The sequence below is a fragment of the Stenella coeruleoalba genome (assembly GCF_951394435.1).
Source record: "Stenella coeruleoalba genome assembly, chromosome: 10".
In the NCBI taxonomy this organism is placed as follows: Eukaryota; Metazoa; Chordata; class Mammalia; order Artiodactyla; family Delphinidae; genus Stenella; species Stenella coeruleoalba.
Window position 1 is genome coordinate 65,916,748 of NC_137156.1, and position 19,091 is coordinate 65,935,838.

The 19,091-nt window shown below is 45.1% G+C and overlaps 1 protein-coding gene across 2 annotated transcripts in view; it reads right to left on the reverse strand.

Annotated features, from left to right (window-relative positions):
• IP6K2 (inositol hexakisphosphate kinase 2) overlaps positions 1-6,873 on the reverse strand; it is a 29,181-nt gene extending 22,308 nt beyond the window's left edge. The window contains exon 1 of one of the 2 annotated variants that reach the window (XM_079933614.1): positions 6,790-6,873. The gene's annotated coding sequence lies outside the window, so the exon portion shown is untranslated. Of the gene's footprint in view, positions 1-6,707; positions 6,730-6,789 lie in introns of those variants that run through there. The other variant, XM_079933615.1, reaches the window with a different exon arrangement.
• Positions 6,874-19,091: the final 12,218 nt, after the last annotated feature.

Consider the following 19,091-nt stretch of genomic DNA (forward strand, 5'->3'; position numbering starts at 1 on the left):
CAGCAACAAAGACCCAATGCAGCCAAAAATAAAAATAAATTAAATAAATTTAAAAAAAAACCCTAACTTAGGTAGACAGTAATCTCAGCAACGTGCAAGTAAGTGCTTTAACAGTTACTGGTGTATGTTTTTCCTGTCAGGTTGCTCAAGTTCATAAAAACATACATTCTTTGGCCTGGTATACTTCATCCATCTCTCTTCTTCCTTTGTTGCTTACTCGGGCAATCTCTCAAGGAAACAGTATGATTATGTTTAGCACTAGAGCCAACAGATATAGGGTCCACACACCTCCACAGGCACCCTGTAGAAGAAGCTGAACTGTGAACTCTCGCTCATGAGAGGGGAAGGAGGAGTAAGGCACAGTCCACATATACCAAGTTTAAAGCACATTAAGCAAATGCGTACCAAAGTGAAAGCCGGCAGGCTTGGACTTAGGTTAATCCCAAGACAAATGTTGCTGCAGCCTCAGCAAAAACACTGAATTTGTTTAGACATGACCTGGGATCTCAATCAGAGAATGGGACAGATGAGAAGGAGGGAAGGTTATAGTAAAAATGCATATCCAATGTTAGTTTTATACTTGTAAAACAAAAATGGTCTATTATTCCTATAAAACAAACATTGCAGGGCAATGCAAGATTTCTGCATTCCCCAAGAGAGTATGACAAGCACACCCAGCCCATGGGGCCACCTCATTTCTGAGTGTGCAGCCGTGGATAGGAAAGCCCTGTGGCCCTGGAGCAGCTCATCTTAAAGATGAACAAGGCTCAAGGCAAGGGGCTGTGGTGGGGTTAAGACAGACTGATGTGGCTCGGGGGGTTTGCCTTTGGGATCCAGCTCAGGTATCGAGCAGGCACATTCTTGAAAACTAAGTGCAGAAATAACAACACTAGAGCCAAGTGTTATGCCTCCTGGTCTCTAACACATCTTATTCCATTAAAAGAAAAGTTCTACTCTTCCTTAGGCTTGGGATTGGACACTCAATTTCTACAAGTATATGTCTCAAGTAAGGTAAACAGATGGATACACAGAGAATGCAGGTAATACTAAACGATCTCCCATTTGATCAATCATGAGTTTCAGTTAAATACATTCACAAGACGAGTTAAAACAAAATGCAGCAGTGCAAAGGAAGTTTTGTGAATTTGCCATGACAGAGAGCAAGCAGAAGAGGCCCAGGCTGACTCCAGTTGCCCAAAGGGGCTTGTGAAAGCAGGTACTGGAGGCCTGTCTCCAAGTCAGAAAGGTTTCAAAAAAACCCAAAGCCTGAAATCCTTCAGTCCAGAGTGGGATGAGACTTCTGACCACCTTGCAGAGTGGCCAGGAATGAAAAGAACACAGGTAAAAGACATAGCGCAGTGAGGGTGTTAGGCAAGGCAGCCGTAGCTCCTATCATTTTTATTTTTTGTGGGTGGGTGCTGTAGGTGTTGACCACATCACTTCTACAATGGCTACATTTCACTAGCACAAAATCAAATCAAGGCATGACTTTTCTGTTGTTACCAGGTGCTTATTTTGCTACCTGTTCTGACCTGGATACCACATTTAGAAGTTATCATCCTCCCAACGATTTCAGTCTTAACCAAGGGGCATTTTGTTGGCATAAAGAACAAAAACTCCTGGATTTCCCTGGTGGTCCAGTGGTTAAGACTGTGTGCTTCCAATGCAGGGGGCATGGGTTCGATTCCTGGTCAGGAAACTAAGATCCCACATGCTGTGGGGCAACTAAGCCCACGCACCACAACTACTAAGCTCACGTACCACAACTACTGAGCTCGCACGCCTCAGCTAGAGCCTGCGTGCTGTAAACTACAGAGCCCACGTGCTCTGGAACCTACGCGCCACAACTACAGAGCCTACACACCCTGGAGCTTGCGTGCCACAACTAGAGAAGCCCGTGCGCCGCAAGGAAAAGATCCCACGTGCCGCAACTAAGACCTGACACAGCTAAAAATAAGTAAAATAAATAATAAATTATAAAATAAAATAAAATCTCCCTGACAAATTGAGGCCTGCCTTATACTTGGGTATAAATGGTGTTTTACCTATTCTTGGTGCCTGCCTTCATCTGTAAACTAGTCATGGTAGTTTTATGTAGGTGCCATAAGGTGGGAACAAGATTTAAAAATCTAGCCTACTGCCTGGCTTACATGCAACGCACTCCTCAAACGTGAGCTGTCCTCTGTCCACCATTCCAGTTCCTACAAAAAGTCCAATGGAAGATGGAGGCCAGAGGGTGGACTTGACAGTATAAGTGGATGAGGGCATGTTAAGCCTGCACTTTTCTGAGGCGGATGAAGAAACGGGGCTTCCGCAACAGGCAGAAGAATGGAGTACCAAGGGACATCCTGCTTAGCTATTAAAAGAAGACATTTTTAAACTGGTTACAAGTGTGATAAAATGACCACCATTATTAGTTTGGGGTCTCTTTATCCTGTAGATTTCCTTCAGTGCATTTTTCTATTCTTTCCACAAATAGGATCAGGCTATATGTGTTGTTTTGCCTTTTTTTTCCCAAGTAAAATCAGCTTTAGTTTTCTCACCTAACTTTTAAAAAATAGTGATAAAATACTCACAATATGAAATTTACCATTTTAACTATTTTGGGGTATACAGTTCTGTGGCATGAAGTACATTCACACTGTTGTGCAATAATCACCACTATCTCCAGAACTTTTTCATCATCTCAAACTGCAACTATACACATTAAATAATAAATCCCACTCTCCCTACTCCCCAGCCCCTGGTAACCACCATTCAACTTGCTGTCTCTAATTTGAGTACTCCAGTTTCCCATATAAGTAGAATCATTCAATAGCTGTCCTCTGTTTTGCCATTTCCCCCCCAACTAAACTATATGACTTAGATATCTTGCTACATTTGTCTATATATGAGTCTTTTTAAAGGCTGTATAATAGTCACACAAAATCATAATGTATATATCGACTTCCCTACTGACACTATTTCCAACTTTTTTCTTACCACAATAATGCAGTGAGCATCCTTGTATCTGTCTTTGCACACCTGTGAAGTATTTCTGTACGAAAAAGTCCTAGAAGTAGAATCGCTGGGAGCATAGATTTTAAAAGATCTCACCCATTGTTTCACTCTGACCCAACCTATAAAGTATGTGAGCCACTGGATTCTGGAGTATGGTGGCGACATTTTATGTTAGGAAAATTAACCGGGCAGAGACGAGGAAAAACCTGGCTTCAGAAAGGCTCTGACTTCAACTGCTGGGCAGGGGGTGGTGGGAAATTGTCCTGACAGCCCTCAGGTTCTAGGGTCACCAAGACAACAGAACTGCTATCTCCAGACACCTGTCTCGGACCTCTTTAATGTTACCTCCCCTACTCAGTGGCATACATGGCAGGGCACACAGTCTCCTGTCTTCTCCACTGCACCCACAGAGCCAGCTGCCCTGCCCAGCCTACACAGAAGAACCAAGGAAGGAGGGGGAGAAGGTAAAGAAGCAGGACTTGATAGATGGCGAAGTGTAGCACACTGTCCTTAACCCTTGAGGGAGCAACAGACCCCCTAGAGAATCTGAGACAACTGTGGGACTCTCCTGAAAATTCACAGCCTCACTGAACTCTGCATACAATTTGTGGAGTGGGCAACTATGGACCCTATCTTCAGAATCCCTGATTCAGGGAATCAAATTAGAGGGATGAGTCAGATACTGAGTCTTCACAAGTCAGAACAAGGATGTTTTGTTCATGAAGTCAGAAACAGCTGAGAAGATAGTGAGTTGAGCTGCAGACACTTAAATATAAGGGATAATCAAGCAATCAAGAAGAAATGTACAGCAGACAGCTGGAAGCAGTGGGAGCGAAGCTTGAGTGAACTTAACTTGAAAACAGATTTGGGAATTACCTACAAAGGGAAGGCAGAAGGCACCCCAAGGGTAATGTGCAAAGAAAGAAGAGCACTGGGTTGAGGCCCCCATGATTGTGAACAGCCTGTGAGCAGAGGGTGCCAGGTCAGTGTGAGAGGAGGAGGTCTGTAAGGAGACAAGGAGCAAAACATCTTCATCCTCCTGGAGGCCAAGGGTAAGAATCTCCTCTCTGTTCCACATGGAAAATCTGGACCACATGACACAGAGGGAGGAGGAGGGTCTTGCACTGTGTGGCCCTATAGGTCCCTGACAGCCCCCAGAGTTCAAGGTTTGGGGCTCACTTTTGAATGAGCCTTGGCAGTTCCAACACAACTTCTTCACTGAAAAGATATACAGGTGTGACTCCTTCAAAGCCAGCCACCAGAGTCAAAAGGTCTCAAGCACACAGTGTGATGAGCAAAAGCCAGCATATGGGAACCCCTACAGGATAAATGACAGTGTGAACAGATAAATTACAAAACAGAGTAAGCATATATAAATTTAAGAGACAAAAGAGACACTTCAATCAAATGCCATATGCAGACTTTATCTGGATCCCAGTTTGAACAAACAACTATAAAAAAATAATGAGACAATCAGGGACATTTGACCATGACTGAATATTTGAAAAAAAAAATTAAGGAATTATCATTGTATTTTAGGCATAATAATGGTGTAAAAACCATGGGTAGCTCCTTGTCTTAGAGATACACTAATAATGTATAATGAAATACTTTTGGATAATATACACTTTGGGGATAGGTTTCCTAAAAAAATTCAGCTTTTTTTTTTTTTTTTAAGGGGAGGGGAGGAAGGCAGAGTGTAAATGAAACAACATTGGCTAGGAGTTGGTAACTGCAGAAGCTGGTGATGGATGGATGGTTGACAAACCCAAACCAAGTATCCATCATTTTAGGAGACTCTTTTCGTTCAAATTCTGAGGTAAACGCTAAATTCAATTTTGGGGGAAAAGGCCCCTTCCTTGCTACCAGAATATATTACAAAACACTAGTATTACTTGTTACTTTTATTACTTGGTATGCAAATAGGCAAAAATATAATTTAAAAAACAAAAACATGCTTTAAAATGTAATCACATGAAAGCAATCATCTACTACACAAAAATGTGTTCAATTTGTCTAAGGTGATTACCCCATTAGGTAAAACAACGTCACTTAAAGGAAAAATTCTTCCCCAGTGCATCCTCTTTATGAACCAAACAATGGAAATTTTTCACCTCAGCAAGCTGGCCTCAGGGAGGCTCATCCCTGTTGCCTAGATACCGGTGATATCTCCCTACGGTGTTACGGAAGGCTCTGGCACCCCTTGCACCCCTCTGCAAAGAAGACTGGTTAAGGTTCATCAGTCAGAAGTTGTGCCTTCCTCACACATTCCACTGCTCAGACAGCTACAGGGCTGGTATACCATGTACTTGTCTGTCACCTGCGAAGCCTTGAAACAAAAAGAAGTCTATTACATTTGCTAAACTGGTTTTTACAATTGTATCAACTCCAGTCCTAGCTCTCATCCACCTGATTTCTAACAATTCCTGAGAATTTTATTCTAAAGTCACAAAGCAGGTCAACCAGCTGGAGTAACAGTTAACCGTTCAACTGATGTTTGCCTCCAGAAAAAGTTACTAAGTGATCCACTCACTGGCCTATTACATCAATATGATAAAGTATTCATTTTGCTCAGTTTCTAATTCTGGTAGTGGTTAAAGTTAAAACAATAACAATACTGCCCTGAAACTTCTCGTTAAATACTTAACACCAGATTACAGGATGCAATTACACAAACTCCACAGCAGCAATCTATGTAAATAAGCATTTTAGTTCACTTAAAATGTTACCCTGATAAAAATGCTAATACAGCAACTAATTAAATACTAGAATTCATCAAAACTACTGTAATTATGGCGCTTTATACAAAGTATCATAAAACTTGTGATCTGCAACATTTCTGTTACCACTTTTTAGAAGTTTTAGTACTTAAAACTATTTTTTCAGATGATTTTATCTTATTCTTGTTCTATGTACATTTTGTTACCAAAATGCTTCATTCCAATCAGTGATTAGTTTTATTTCCCCGGTATTTAAGAGCACTAGATTTTACTGGTTTTTACATTTTCTTTTCACAATATTTGGACTCATTTTTCTGCAATTCGGCTTTAATATATGAAACTGAATAAAAGCCAAAAATGAAACAAATCATTAGGACGCAAAAGACAAAAAACAGTCTGTAATCCAACGTGAACGAAATGAAAGCTCCATCCATGGTGAAGCTTATCACTATTAAGAAGACGTCCCCGGATCCATTTTAGGACTTTTTGGGATAAGAAGGTTAGGTGTGCAGACTCCCCCACCAGACACCAGCTGACAAGCCCAACTGACATTCAACACTCAAAATGGCTGCACATCTGCCGGCCGCAGGTAACCGTACCTGAGGCGTTGGGCTGACTTCTCCAGCCAAAGACTCAAGGAGACCCCCGTCAATAACCCGGAAGATCGTGGCCACCAATGTCCTGGGGAGACCCCCTCAATGACCCAGGAGATCTTACCCTCTCCAATGACTGGAGACTTCAATGACAGGGGGAGATCCCGCACCACCAAAATATCCGGGAGACACCCCCCCCGCAATGACCAGGTAAGATTCTGCCCGTCAAAACCAGGGGAAATCGTCTCTCCCCAATAACCTGAAGAAATAATGCCTCTCTCAAATGACCCGGGGAAATCTGGCCCCACAAGGACCCTGAGAGATCTCTCCTACTCCCATCATCCCGGGAGAGCCCCTCCCAAAAAACCCGGGAACACCGCTAATGACCAGAGACCTCGCTCCCCGACGACCCGGAGAAACCCTCCTCCAAAGTCCCTGGGGCGGCAGAGCGGTAGGCCGAGCAGACCGGGCGTTACCTGCTACCTCAGCCGGTCCCGCGGAGCTTCCGTCCTATTGTTTCTCTCCCACCAAGATGGCGGCCGCTGCGGCGAGCCCCGCCCCCCGCGCCTCACTCCCGGAGCCCCTCACTATTGGCTCGCACCGGGAGCCCAGCTCGCGGACTGGGCGGCCCAAAAAGCGCTGTTGCTAGGGCGCCCGGATTCGTTGTAGTGGCTTCCGGAAGGGGCGGTGCATGGGGCGGGGTTAGCGAGAGAGGTGGAGTCTTGTCTGCCTCGATGGGAGAGAGTGGCCAAGGAAGTCAGGTTGGGTGGACAGGTGGGCTTCGAGCCCAGGGGTGCAATACGGGATGCCAGGGGTACAGATGGGTCAGCCAACTGTACCATTTTTCCTGGGTCCCAGCGGTTTCCTGGAGTGCAGGACTTTCAATATTAACATTGAGACAGTCTGCAGCAATCTGGGAAGTTGGTCACCCTAGCAGATGGATGGACAGAGGACCGGATGTGGCTGGATGGAAAGATGGACAAAAGAGTGGCTGTAGACGGTGGATAAAGGGCGGTTGTATGCACAGGTGGACAGATGACTGGATGTAGATGGATGGACAAATGACTCGATATAGAGAGGTGAACAGAGGAGTGGCTGTATAGTCCTTTGTGGACTGGTGGGTGACCCAGTGTCCAACCCAGGTTCCACCAAGCTCCACACTACAGAGCTTGTCTGAAGCTCGTTTGTTCTGGGCCCTGTGTTAGCCAGAAGGTCTCCCACCTGAGTTAATATCATTGTGGCTGGCAAAAGCAAGGGACGATGGGGATGCTACTGAGAGTGGGTAGAGCCTCCTACCTGTTCTCTGCTCTTTTAAAAAATCCCTGTGTGCTGGCTGTTTGCAGAGGTGTGGATTCATGCATATACTCATTCATTCAACAACTATTTATGGAGCATCTGCGCTCTGTGCTGGAAATACAGCAGTGAACAAAAACAGTAGGAAAAAAAAAAAAGCCTGCCCTTACGAGGATAGGCAGGAAAGATTTCCTGTGACCAGCTGATCTCTCCTCTCTTGGAAGCACAGTCCCTGTGTGGCTTCCAGGGCCCCATGCCCTCCTGGCTTCCTCTGACCTCACTGGTTCCTCCTCTTCACCTTTTCTCTGTCTACACTATTGCTCTCATAATCTTACCCAGGGTCATGGCTTCAAATTCCACTTACATGTCTATCACTCCCAAAGGTGTATGTCCAGTCAGACCTTTTCTGAGTGCCAGACTCAATGTCCAGCTATGGACTAGGCACCCGCACTCTGACTTCCTCTTGGCACCTCAAACTCAACTTGTGCCACCCTAGCTCCAGCTCATCCCCCAAACCTACTCCACCCCAACTCCCCCAGCTCAAGTGATGGCAGCTCAGTCCTTCCTACTGTTCAGGCCAAACACCTCAGACTTTGTCTTGACTACTTTCTTTCCCACTTACATTCAATGTATCAGGAAGTCCTGTTGCTTCCATTGCATCATCTACCCAGAATGAGACCACTTCTTGCCAGGTCCATGGCTTCCACCTAGTCCAAGCCACCACCATCTCTCCCCAGGACAATGTCACAGCCACATCCCAGTCTTTTGCTGCTGCCCTTGCCACCTTCAGTCAGTTCTCCACACATCAGCCTATGAATACATGAGTCAGGACCTCTCATACCCAGCTCGGAACCCTGCAGTAGCAACTCCCCCAAAGAAAAGCCAGAGCTGGCAAGGGCTCCATTATTCCCCATTACCTCTCTGCCTGCATCTCCTTTGTTCACCTCTAGAAGCACTGCTCATCTCCTAAAGTTTCTCGTGTCACAGTCTGTGCACTCTCATGTCTAAAGTGGAAATCTCTTTTGCTCATGGATGTATCCTGACCACCTCAAACACCAAGTAAGCTCCAGAAATACCTGTTGACTGGACTAAATAAAAAGAATGCCATGTGGTATTAAGTGATAAAAAATAAAATGGGGCAGTGGGATGTTGTGGCAGGATGAGAGTGCCCCAGACCAAGGCTAGCCCTGGGTCAGGCCAAGAAGGCCCTCCACACCCAGTGGAATTACACCCGGCCCAGCTCCTGCTCCTGTTCCCTGTCTGTGGCTTCAGGACCTGCAGTAGCTGCTGTAGCTACAGAATAAAAGCCCAACAGGCACCAGTCTCTCAGGCCTTCACAAATAGGCATGGCCCCTTCCTCTGCCCACCTAATCTCCCATTCCAGTGCTCCCATGGGTGGGGAGGAAACTGGACAGGGCAAGGTCTCCCTGGGGGCAGTCCCAGTCTTAATTCACTCTTCCATTCCTTCCATAAGTGCTTAGCCAGGGCTTACTGGGGCTAGATACTGGGTACATGGCAAGAATGGACACAGCAAGAATTCAAATGATTTACAGAGTCCTTACCATCCAGCAGGGAGTGGATGGGGGAGCATGTGAAGGATGAATACAGCAAATAACTAATTATGGGCAGAGTGAACAGTGGTGGAAAGGAACCAAGCTGATGTACAGAGTATTGTGTTTATGTCTAAGGCAGCAGGAAAGGTGAATCTGAGAAGTGGACATCAGAGCTAAGATCAACCAAAGGCATGACTGATCAGGGAAAGATCTAAGAGAAATTATTCCTGGCAGAAAGCATAGCAAGTGCAAAGACCCCAAGGAAAGCACAATTTTGGCATGGTGGAAGATTATGAAGATTGTGATTGGGTCTAATGGAAGAAATAGCTCAGAGCTCAATGAAAAGATGCACAGAGCACAAGGCATGAGGGAACAGACCAGAGATTTGGGGGCCAAATCCAGGAATCCTGATGTGCAAACAATCGGAGTTCCCGACATAAAGAAAATGCTGTGTTTGCCTATGGGAGGTATTGAGCACATTCCCAGGCAGTATGGAAGGGAAAGACTATAGTAAAATTCTTAAACTTCAGGGAGAAAGAGGACATTGTACAAGCTCCCAGATGGATAATACAAGTTATCTACCAAGGAAGAAGAGCCAGCTGTTCTCGAACTCTCCCCCTTAACACAGGCACATTATTTGCTACCTATGCCCAGCCAAGGGACAGTCCTCATACCTGGAGAGGGAAGGTAGCCACTAATGGAATGGAAAAGTACTAGAATTTCCAAATTACCAAAGAAAAATTAAATGAATGACATCTTCTTAAAAGAGAGAGGGAATTCCCTGATGGTCCACTGGTTAGGACATGGAGCTGTCACTGCTGGGGACCCAGGTTCAATCCCTGGTCAGGGAACTAAGATCCTGAAAGCTGCGAGGTGTGGCCAAAAAAAAAAAAAAAAAAAAAAGAGAGAGAGAGAGAGGGAAAAGGAAAGTTATAAGTTAGCTGTATGAAATTGCTAGTATTCAACTGTTTTGACCTATAAAAATGGTAGTTTCGAATAGCTCAACTGAATAAAAAGATGAAACCACAAAGTAAAAAAATAAGAAAGTAATTATGGAATGAGCAAAGTCAAGCATATTTATCATACTAAATAGGGACACCCTGAACCCCCTTTAAAGACCTAGAGACTGGGTTAGAAAAACAAAACCCTGCCACGTACTATTTATAAGAAAGACACTTGAAACCACAGGAAAAGAAAAGGCTGAAAATAAAGGAGTTGGCAAAGAGTGAGGTCAGGCCAGCACAAACTAGAAGAGAGCAGGAGTAGCCAGTGACATTAAAGAAGGTAGGATTTAAGGTGACAGGCATTGAGCAAAATAAAGAGGACCACTACCTAACAAAGGCACAATTTATGAAAAAGATATGAAATATAAAATAATCATAAGTCAACATACACCAGGTACTAAAACTTTTTTCTTCTTAATGAGGAACTAGACAACATTGGCATTAACTCTATTATTATTACACATTGGCTTAGAGTTCTAGCAAATGTAATAGGGCAAGAAAATGAAATGTTATAAATATTGGAAAGAAAGAGATTACACACTATCTCTTTAGTTAATGCCATGATTGTAAATCTAGAAAATCCAAAGGACTTTCTTGAAAACTACTACAATTAATAAGAGAAAATTTAAGGTGATAAATACAAGAAAAATATATTTAAAATAATAGCATTTACTAAAAATAAGCCTCTAGAAATAAATAAAAACAAGAAAAACATTCAATTGATAATAACTATAAAATATTTAGGAATAAATTATTAAGAAAAGTATAGGAACTGCATAGGCGGGAGACCTATAAAATCTTATTAAAGGGGACTTCCCTGGTGGTCCAGTGGTAAAGAATCTGCCTTCCAATGTAGGGGACCCGGGTTCGATCCCTGGTCAGGGGACTAAGATCCCACATGCCCTGGGGCTTGTGCCACAACTACTGAGCTCCTGACCCTCAACTAGAGAGCCTGTGTGCCACAAACTACAGAGCTCACCCACCCTGGAGCCCATGCACCACAGCTACAGAAGAGAAAACTGCCTGCCACAACTAGAGAGAAGCCTGTGCACCGCAAGGAAAGATGCCGCATGCCTCAACAAAAATCCCGTGTGCTGCCACTAAGATCCCATGCAGCCAAAAATAAATAAAAAATGTCTTAAAAAATTCTTATTAAAGGACATGAAACCTATAGAATATTACTAAAGGATAAGATATGAACAAGTGGAAAGACATACTAACTTCATGATGTGGTGTGTGGTCCAGATCTCAGCCCTCAGCTGTCTCCCTCTGAAAATGGTCCTTGGCAGAAGGCAGCCACCTCACCCAAGGTTAACCACCCACTCTGAAGGTAACCTTCTGCCCTCCTAGCTACTACTTCTCCTGCAGAGGTAACCACTATTCTGACTTCCGTTACCATGGATAAATTTTGCACATTTAAAATTTCATATATATTGAATTATACAATATGTACTTTTTTGGTGTCTGGCTTTTTTATTCAATGTTGTGTCTATGAGTTTCATCCATATTACTGTGTATTGCTATAGTCTTATCTCTTTCGTATCTATATAGTATTCCATTACATGACTATACCACAAATTATCCATCTGTTCTACTGTTGATAGCCATCTAGATTAATTCCAGATTTTGGCTAGCATGAATATAGTTTCCATAGATGTTTCTTCACGTGTCTTTTCGTGGACACAAACCATTCATTTCTGCGGCATATAACCCAGGGTGTTTTTGACACTTCCACCATCATCCTTATCATGCTGCCTTTTGTCTTCATGCTTGTGGGCCCAGCTTTGCTAGGTAGTTACTGTCTCTCCAGACATCACATTAGTATTCAAAGCAGGAGGAAATCCTGCTGTTGGCACCAGCCACATCTTTCCCCTTTATCAGGTAAGCAAACACCTTCCCAGAACTCCCAGCAGATTTATATTTGTTATTTTTTTAATTAATTAATTAATTAATTTATTTTTGGCTGTGTTGGGTCTTTGTTGCTGCCCGTGGGCTTTCTCTAGTTGCTACAAGCGGGGGCTACTCTTTGTTGCGGTGCGTGGGCTTCTCATTGCACTGGCTTCTCCTGTTGCGGAGCATGGGTTTCAGTAGTTGTGGCGCATGGGCTTAGTTGCTCCGCGGCATGTGGGATCTTCCCGGACCGGGGCTCGAACCCGTGTTCCCTGCATTGGCAGGCAGATTCTTAACCACTGTGCCACCAGGGAAATCCCTAGCAGACTTATATTTATTTCTCAATGACTAAAACTGGGTCATTTGTGGCCACCCGTAGGTGTAAGGAGGCTGAGAGTTCAGGGAATGGAGTCAGGGAATCACTTGAGACTGGACACTTGCCACCCTGGAAAAAATCCAGATTTGTTAGCAAAGATGAAGGAGAAAAGGCTATTGGGAGGCAGCCAACAAAATCTCACAAACTGAAAAGATGTTCAAACTCATCAGGAAGCAAGGAAGGCAAATCAAAGTGAAAAATGTAACAATGGCAAAACTATGGAGACAGTAAAAAGAACAGTGGTTGCCAGGCATTTGAGGGAGAGGGAGAGATAAATAGGTGGAGCACAGGAGATTTTTTTTAGGGCAGTGAAACTATACTGTATAATATTATAATGGTAGATACATGTTATTAGAATTTGTCAAAACCCATGGAACGTACAACACAAAGAATGAACTCTATGTAAACTATGGACTTTGGTTGATGATGTGTTAACATTGGTTCATTGATTGGAACAAACATACCACACTAGTGCCGATGTTGATGGTGAGGGAAGCTGTGTGTTGTGGGGGAAGGAGCTATATGGGAACTCAATTTTGCTATGACCCTATAACGGCTCTAAAAAAAAAGTCTATTTTTAAAAATTAATTAATTTGGTCCCACCGGGTCTTATTTGCAGCAGGGGGGCTCCTTAGTTGTGGCTCGCTTACTCCTTAGTTGTGGCATGAAAGTCTTTTTTATTTTTTTAAAGAGTAGCAATGAGAATAAGTCACTTTATATTTAGTAGACTAGCAAAAGTTAAAAAGAGCTACACCAACTCTGGCTTTCAGGGATGTGAGGAAAAGGATTTGTCCAAACACTGTTGACAAAGGTAAGATCAGTTATAGCCTTTTTGGAAAGCAATCTGACAAACTCCACTAAAATAAAAATACATATGCGGAACTTCCCTGGTGGTCCAGTGGTTAAGACTGCCTTCCAATGCAGGGGGTGTGGGTTCCATCCCTGGTTGGGGAGCTGATATCCCTCATGCCTCAGGGCCAAAAAAACAAAACATAAAACAGAAGCAATATTGTAACAAATTCAATAAAGACTTTCCACATCAAAAAAAAAAGCATATGCTTTTGGGCCCTATAATCCCAATCTTGGGATTCTCACTTATAGAAATAGGTGTAGTGGAAAATATTTGCAAAGTGATGGCCCATTCACAAAAGCACAGTTGGTGACATTTTGGTACCTCCATATTGTTCTGGTTACTATACTGTGTAACAAATTACCCAAACTTAGTGGCTTAAAATAGCAACATTTATTTTGCTCACAAATCTGCCCTTTGTGAAGAATTCAGTGGAGACTGCTCTTCTCTGCTGCATCAGTCTGGGCTGCTGAAAAGCTAGGGCTGGAATCATCGGAAGGCTCCTCACTTGAATTCTGGTGTTTGATTTTGGCTGTCAGCTAAGACTTTTCTTTTTTCTTTTTTTTTTTTTCTGGCCGCGCAGCCCTCAGCAGTGAGAGCGTCGAGTTCTAAGCACTGGACTGCCCAGGAACACCCACACGTGGCCTCTCCATGTGCCCTGGGCTTCCTCACAACATGGTGGTTATTAGTTTCCAAGGGTGATTGTCCCAAGAGAGAGCAAAACAGGTGGAAGCTGTATCATCTTTCTAACCTAGACTCAGAAGTCACAGAGTCATTTCTGCCTGATTCTATTCATTAGAAGCAAAGTCATTAAGGCCAGGCTATATCCAAGGAGAGGGAAATTAGACTCCACATTTTGTAAGAGAAGTATTGGAAAGTGTGTGGACCCGTTTTGAGTTTTCATCAAAAAGAAGGAATTGGAATAAATAATACCACTTGAATTGGAGGGCCTGCCACAAAATTAAGATGAGAAAGGTAAGATGCAGAAAGGTGTATACAGAATGATCTAAATATGTAAACCAAAGACAAACCACTCTGTGTAAATGTGTGTATATATGTATAGTGTGCATATATATATATATATATATATATATATATATATAAAATTATATAAACAAGGAGAAATGTAGGCAACATATTCTTGCAACCAAGGGTTCCAGAGAGTGATGGTGATAGAAGGGAGAGGCAGAGGTAAGCACAAGAGAAAAAGATAGAAGACTGCACTAAAAACTAGAAGTTAGGATGGGTTCACCCTTATGCATTTAATTATAGGTATATATTTCACCATACGAGGAAAGTGATTTTTTTGGGGGGGGGGGTTCAGGCTGAATGGCTTGCGAATCTTAGTTTCCCGACCAGGGATTGAACCAAGGGCCACAGCAGTGAAAGTACTGAGTCCTAACCACTAGACCTCCAGGGAAGTCCTGGAAAGTGATTCTTTAGAGAGGTATGTTTAGGTGATAAAAACAATCAAGAAAGACCTTACCTTAAAACTCAGGATAGAGCAGGGAGGAATGGCTGGTGTGCCCCAAGAGGGGCTGCAGGGACCTGACAGTGCTCTTCATCTGGGTTGTACTTTGTGAGTGTTTGGCCTATGAGAAACCAGTGAGCAGAATGTTCTTGTTTTATGCACCCTTGGTATATTCCACACTTAAAATTTTTTTTAATTTAAAAATGAAAGGAAAGAAAAGCAAACGTTGCAGAAAGTTCCCAGTGGGTAGAGTGAAGAGACAGGAGAGGGACCCTGGCCTGGGACTACTGGACACTCGGCTCAGTGGAGTGTCCCAGATGGAGGTATAAATTGGGAGTGAGCAGCATGGAGATAACACCCCAAGCCAGGCTGTCCCTGACAAAACCTCCCAGGGAGGGAGAGAGGAAAACCCAGAGTGGAGCCCTGGGTTGCTTCAACATTTAACTCTAGCCTCGGTAAAACCTGGCAATGGAGGTTGGAAGAAAACCAGGAGAACTGGATGCTCCTGAGAAGGTGGTGTGTTTTTTTGTTTGTTTTTGGCAGTGCTGCTTGGCTTGCGGGATCTTAGTTCCCCGACCAGGGATCGAACCCGTGCCCCCTGCTGTGGAAGCGTGGAGTCCTAACCACTGGACTGCCAGGGAATTCTGAGAAGGTGGTTCTTGAAGCAGGAGGAAGTTTGCCATGGTGAATTCGGCTGAGACTCCAGAGAGCCAGCTCTGTCCTCATCTGTGCATCAGCTCTGTCTGCCCGTGTTAGCCACTCGGGAGGGCAGGGTTGCGCTGTGACAAATGGGAGGTGAGGAGGCAACTGCAGGCAAATCTCAAGGCTTTTGCTGTGAAGGGAGAACAGTGGGGCAGGAGCTAGAGGAGGACATGGGGGACAGAGGAGGAGCCCTGAGCTTCTGACCCATCGCTTCTGTTTTTTCCCTAAAATCAAGGTGAGGCCATTGCTGGGGGAGGGTGAGCAGGGATGCAAGAGGTTAGAGGACAGGGCCAGGCAGCAAGCAGTGCAAGGGGCCTGGAGGTGAAGGATGGCAGGGAGGTGCTGATCAGAGACCTCATCTCAGGGATGTAACCAGGCCCCAGGCAGGAATGGGCCAGGGTGAAAGAAGTCGTCCAAAGGTGGAGGGGATGAGAGTTGGACCAGGAGGTTGAGGAGACTGCAGTTGGGGAGCCTGATTTATGTGTGTGAACAACTGTGGCTCCCCTGTGGCACCTTGTCCCTTCCACGCAGCCCTGGCCCGGGGCTGGAATTGAGGTAGCGCTCCTATCTGCTAGGGCCTGGGCCTGGGGAGCGGTGGGGATGGGAGTGCATACAGTTGTTCTGGAATCAGACATCTCTCGGAATTCCTTTCCCTTCCTGTTTCTCAAATAGAGCTGGTCATTCTCACTCAACCCACCCTCTCCAGCCTGGAGTCCTCCCAGGGCCCCCAGCACTCAAGGGTTGGATATGCATCTCTGAGTAGGGAACATAATGTTCTCACCTGGGCAGGGGAGGGACTCAAATCCCAGACGTTCCCCCAACCCCAGCCAGGCCTGGGACTGGTCCATGTGGGGAGGGGCTGGCTGCAAATCATTCCTAAGATTTTTTTTTTTCCCAAAACAAAAGGCAGCAAAATTACCAAGAAAATGATTCCACAGGGCCAGAGTGGAGGTGATTCCCAGCATCCTCGACACATACACCCTTGTTACCAGCACATGTGGGAAGTGAAGACTCTAGAGAGGCACTCGGAAAAATTCCCATTGTGTTGGAGGCCAGCCTGGTCTCAGTGGGCCCTACACCTGCACTTTTTTTTTTTTTGCGGTACGCGGGCCTCTCACTGTTGTGGCCTCTCCCGCTGCGGAGCACAGGCTCCGGACGCGCAGGCTCAGCGGCCATGGCTCACGGGCCCAGCCGCTCCGTGGCATGTGGGATCTAACTGGACCGGGGCACGAACCCGTGTCCCCTGCATTGGCAGGCGGACTCTCAACCACTGCGCCACCAGGGAAGCCCCTACACCTGCACTTTTAATGTACCTTCACTTGCATGTTGTAAACCTGGCCCTTCGACCAGGTCCCAGATGTGAGGCTCGCCCTCTTATGTTATAAAATAGTTTCACCCATTTATCAGGTACTAGGATAACCCACCCTAGTTTTCAGTCAACAGGCCAGCTCTGTCAGAGAGTAGGGGCTGCTTTTTCTGTGAGCCCAAGATGCCCAGCTTAAAGTGAGCACAATGGGAGAGACCACACCAGCCACTGGGCTCCAGCCACCTACTGTAGTTGGGCCTTGGCCCAGCCCAGGCATGTGAGAGGCAAGGCTGGAATCCTCCTGGGCCAATGCCTGTGGGCAAAGCCAAGGGCAGTGGGGGTGGACACCTTCCCATAAGCCTACCTCTTTCTTCACAGTGGAGCAAGCGAAGGCCCTAGATGAGAACTCCAACTCATCCTCATCTGACTCGCCTCAGGCAGGAGCTGCCAGCCTGGTGGAACCGTCGTGAGTTCTGAGGTAGAAGCAGTGCCTGAGTTGGAGGTCTGCGGGTCATATACCCTCTGTCCCCCAGCTCCATCCTGTTTGGGAAAGTGCTATGGCTTCCAGAGCTGCCACAGGGAAGAGCCCCTCATTTAGAGGTCCAGGCCGATTCCTGGGGTCATCTGAGCCCATGCATGGCCCTATTTCTCACCCCAGGCATGCGGCTGGCCGCACAGCTCTGAGACAGGATGCCAGTGGTCCAAGGTGGCTCATGCAGGATTCTCACTTGCCTGGAACTAATGCACATCTGCCTCAAAGGCCTCTTCCCTGCCTGTCCTACAGGCCTAAGACTTAGCTTCAGGTCCCTTGCTTCTTCAGCTGTCTGGGATGGGCTCATGGCAGGTATGGGAATGTGTACTGCAGGTGTCCCTTCACGCCCAGGCCTTTCATTTTCAGAATAAAAATGTCCAGTTTAACTATGCTTGAATATTATGCTGGAAAGTGCTGGTCTGCTCATCTGGTGGGTCTGGACTTTAGCTCTTCCTTTTTACTTGTTTGCTAGGAAAAAAAAAAATACAGCTGCACACCTCTGCCTCCTCTTTCTGGGGATTGGAGGGCCTAGCCAGAGAGGAGATTGCTGGATCCTAGCTTTCAGCAGCATATACAGTGGCTTTTGACCCTTGCCTCAGTGCAATTCTGCGGAGGGAGGAAGGGCCATGGAGATTTGTCTGGTACTATCTGTTTCGACAGCTCTTCCCCAAGAGCTGACTGGCAAATACCCATTCTTCTGCCTGTCAGGATGGACTGATTAGTGAAGTCAAGTCCTGCTCGCTTTCCTAGTGTCTGCGGTAGCTCCCAGTCCCCCTGTGGTTTCATATTCCGGTCTGGTCAGCCTCCTGCCCTGTAGTCTTCAAATGGGCTGGGCATTGCTTGACTCTGTGTACTTAAAGACACAGAATAGAGAGAAATGCCCACAGGATCAAGGATTCTATTTGGGAAAGAGTCAAAGAGGAAGGGGTGGAAATGTCACACAAAAGAGACACTTCCCACAAAATTTGATTCTTAGCACATCATCAGAGAAGACAACCTAGGCCAGAAAGGCATATCCAGCGAAACTTAATCTTGATATTTAGGATAACTAGTATGAAGATGACAATTTCTGAGATGTCCTTACCTGGAGGGAGCTTTCCTTAAAATCTTAAATCTAGTCTTTCTCTTTTGACAGCTTCCTAGATGCTTCTGTAACCATAATTATGTGATGCAAGCTAAAGCAGTGAGGAACATTGCATGCTTGTGTGTCCAAACTACTCACTTTAAGAAGAGGCAATGGGAGCCATATAGAGAAGAGCAGCATGACCAAGGGCAACAACAGGCACTGGAAGCATGATCATCCTTGAAATAGGAGACTGGGGCTGCTGTCCATGTGAGTCCAGAAACATGAGGATAAGCTCCATAGCACTGGAGGAAAGGTCCAGGAATGCCCTTCGGACCCCAGCGTCATTACTCTTGATAATTCCTGGGATTTAAACAGTGTCAGGAATGGCCACAGCAGGTAATCAAGATTTTGTTCAATGAACAAATGAGCTGAGTCAGACCTAATTTCTGACATTCTAATTCAGAACTTAGATAATACTCATCTCATCTGAATTCACAACTGATTATTTAATATGTTCCTGGTTGACACTCTGCATTTCCCCAATCAGGTAACAGTATGTATCACTGGCTATCATCTGTGATAAGGCATTTGTCTGTAGAGAGGATGGGTAAAGGAAGCAAAATTCATATTTAACATGAATGTCTTGTGAAACAACCCCTATTTCTTTAATCACATTATAAGTAATACTGTTTTAACTCTGTTGCTATAAAGTTGATGCACTAAGATTGCTAAGGA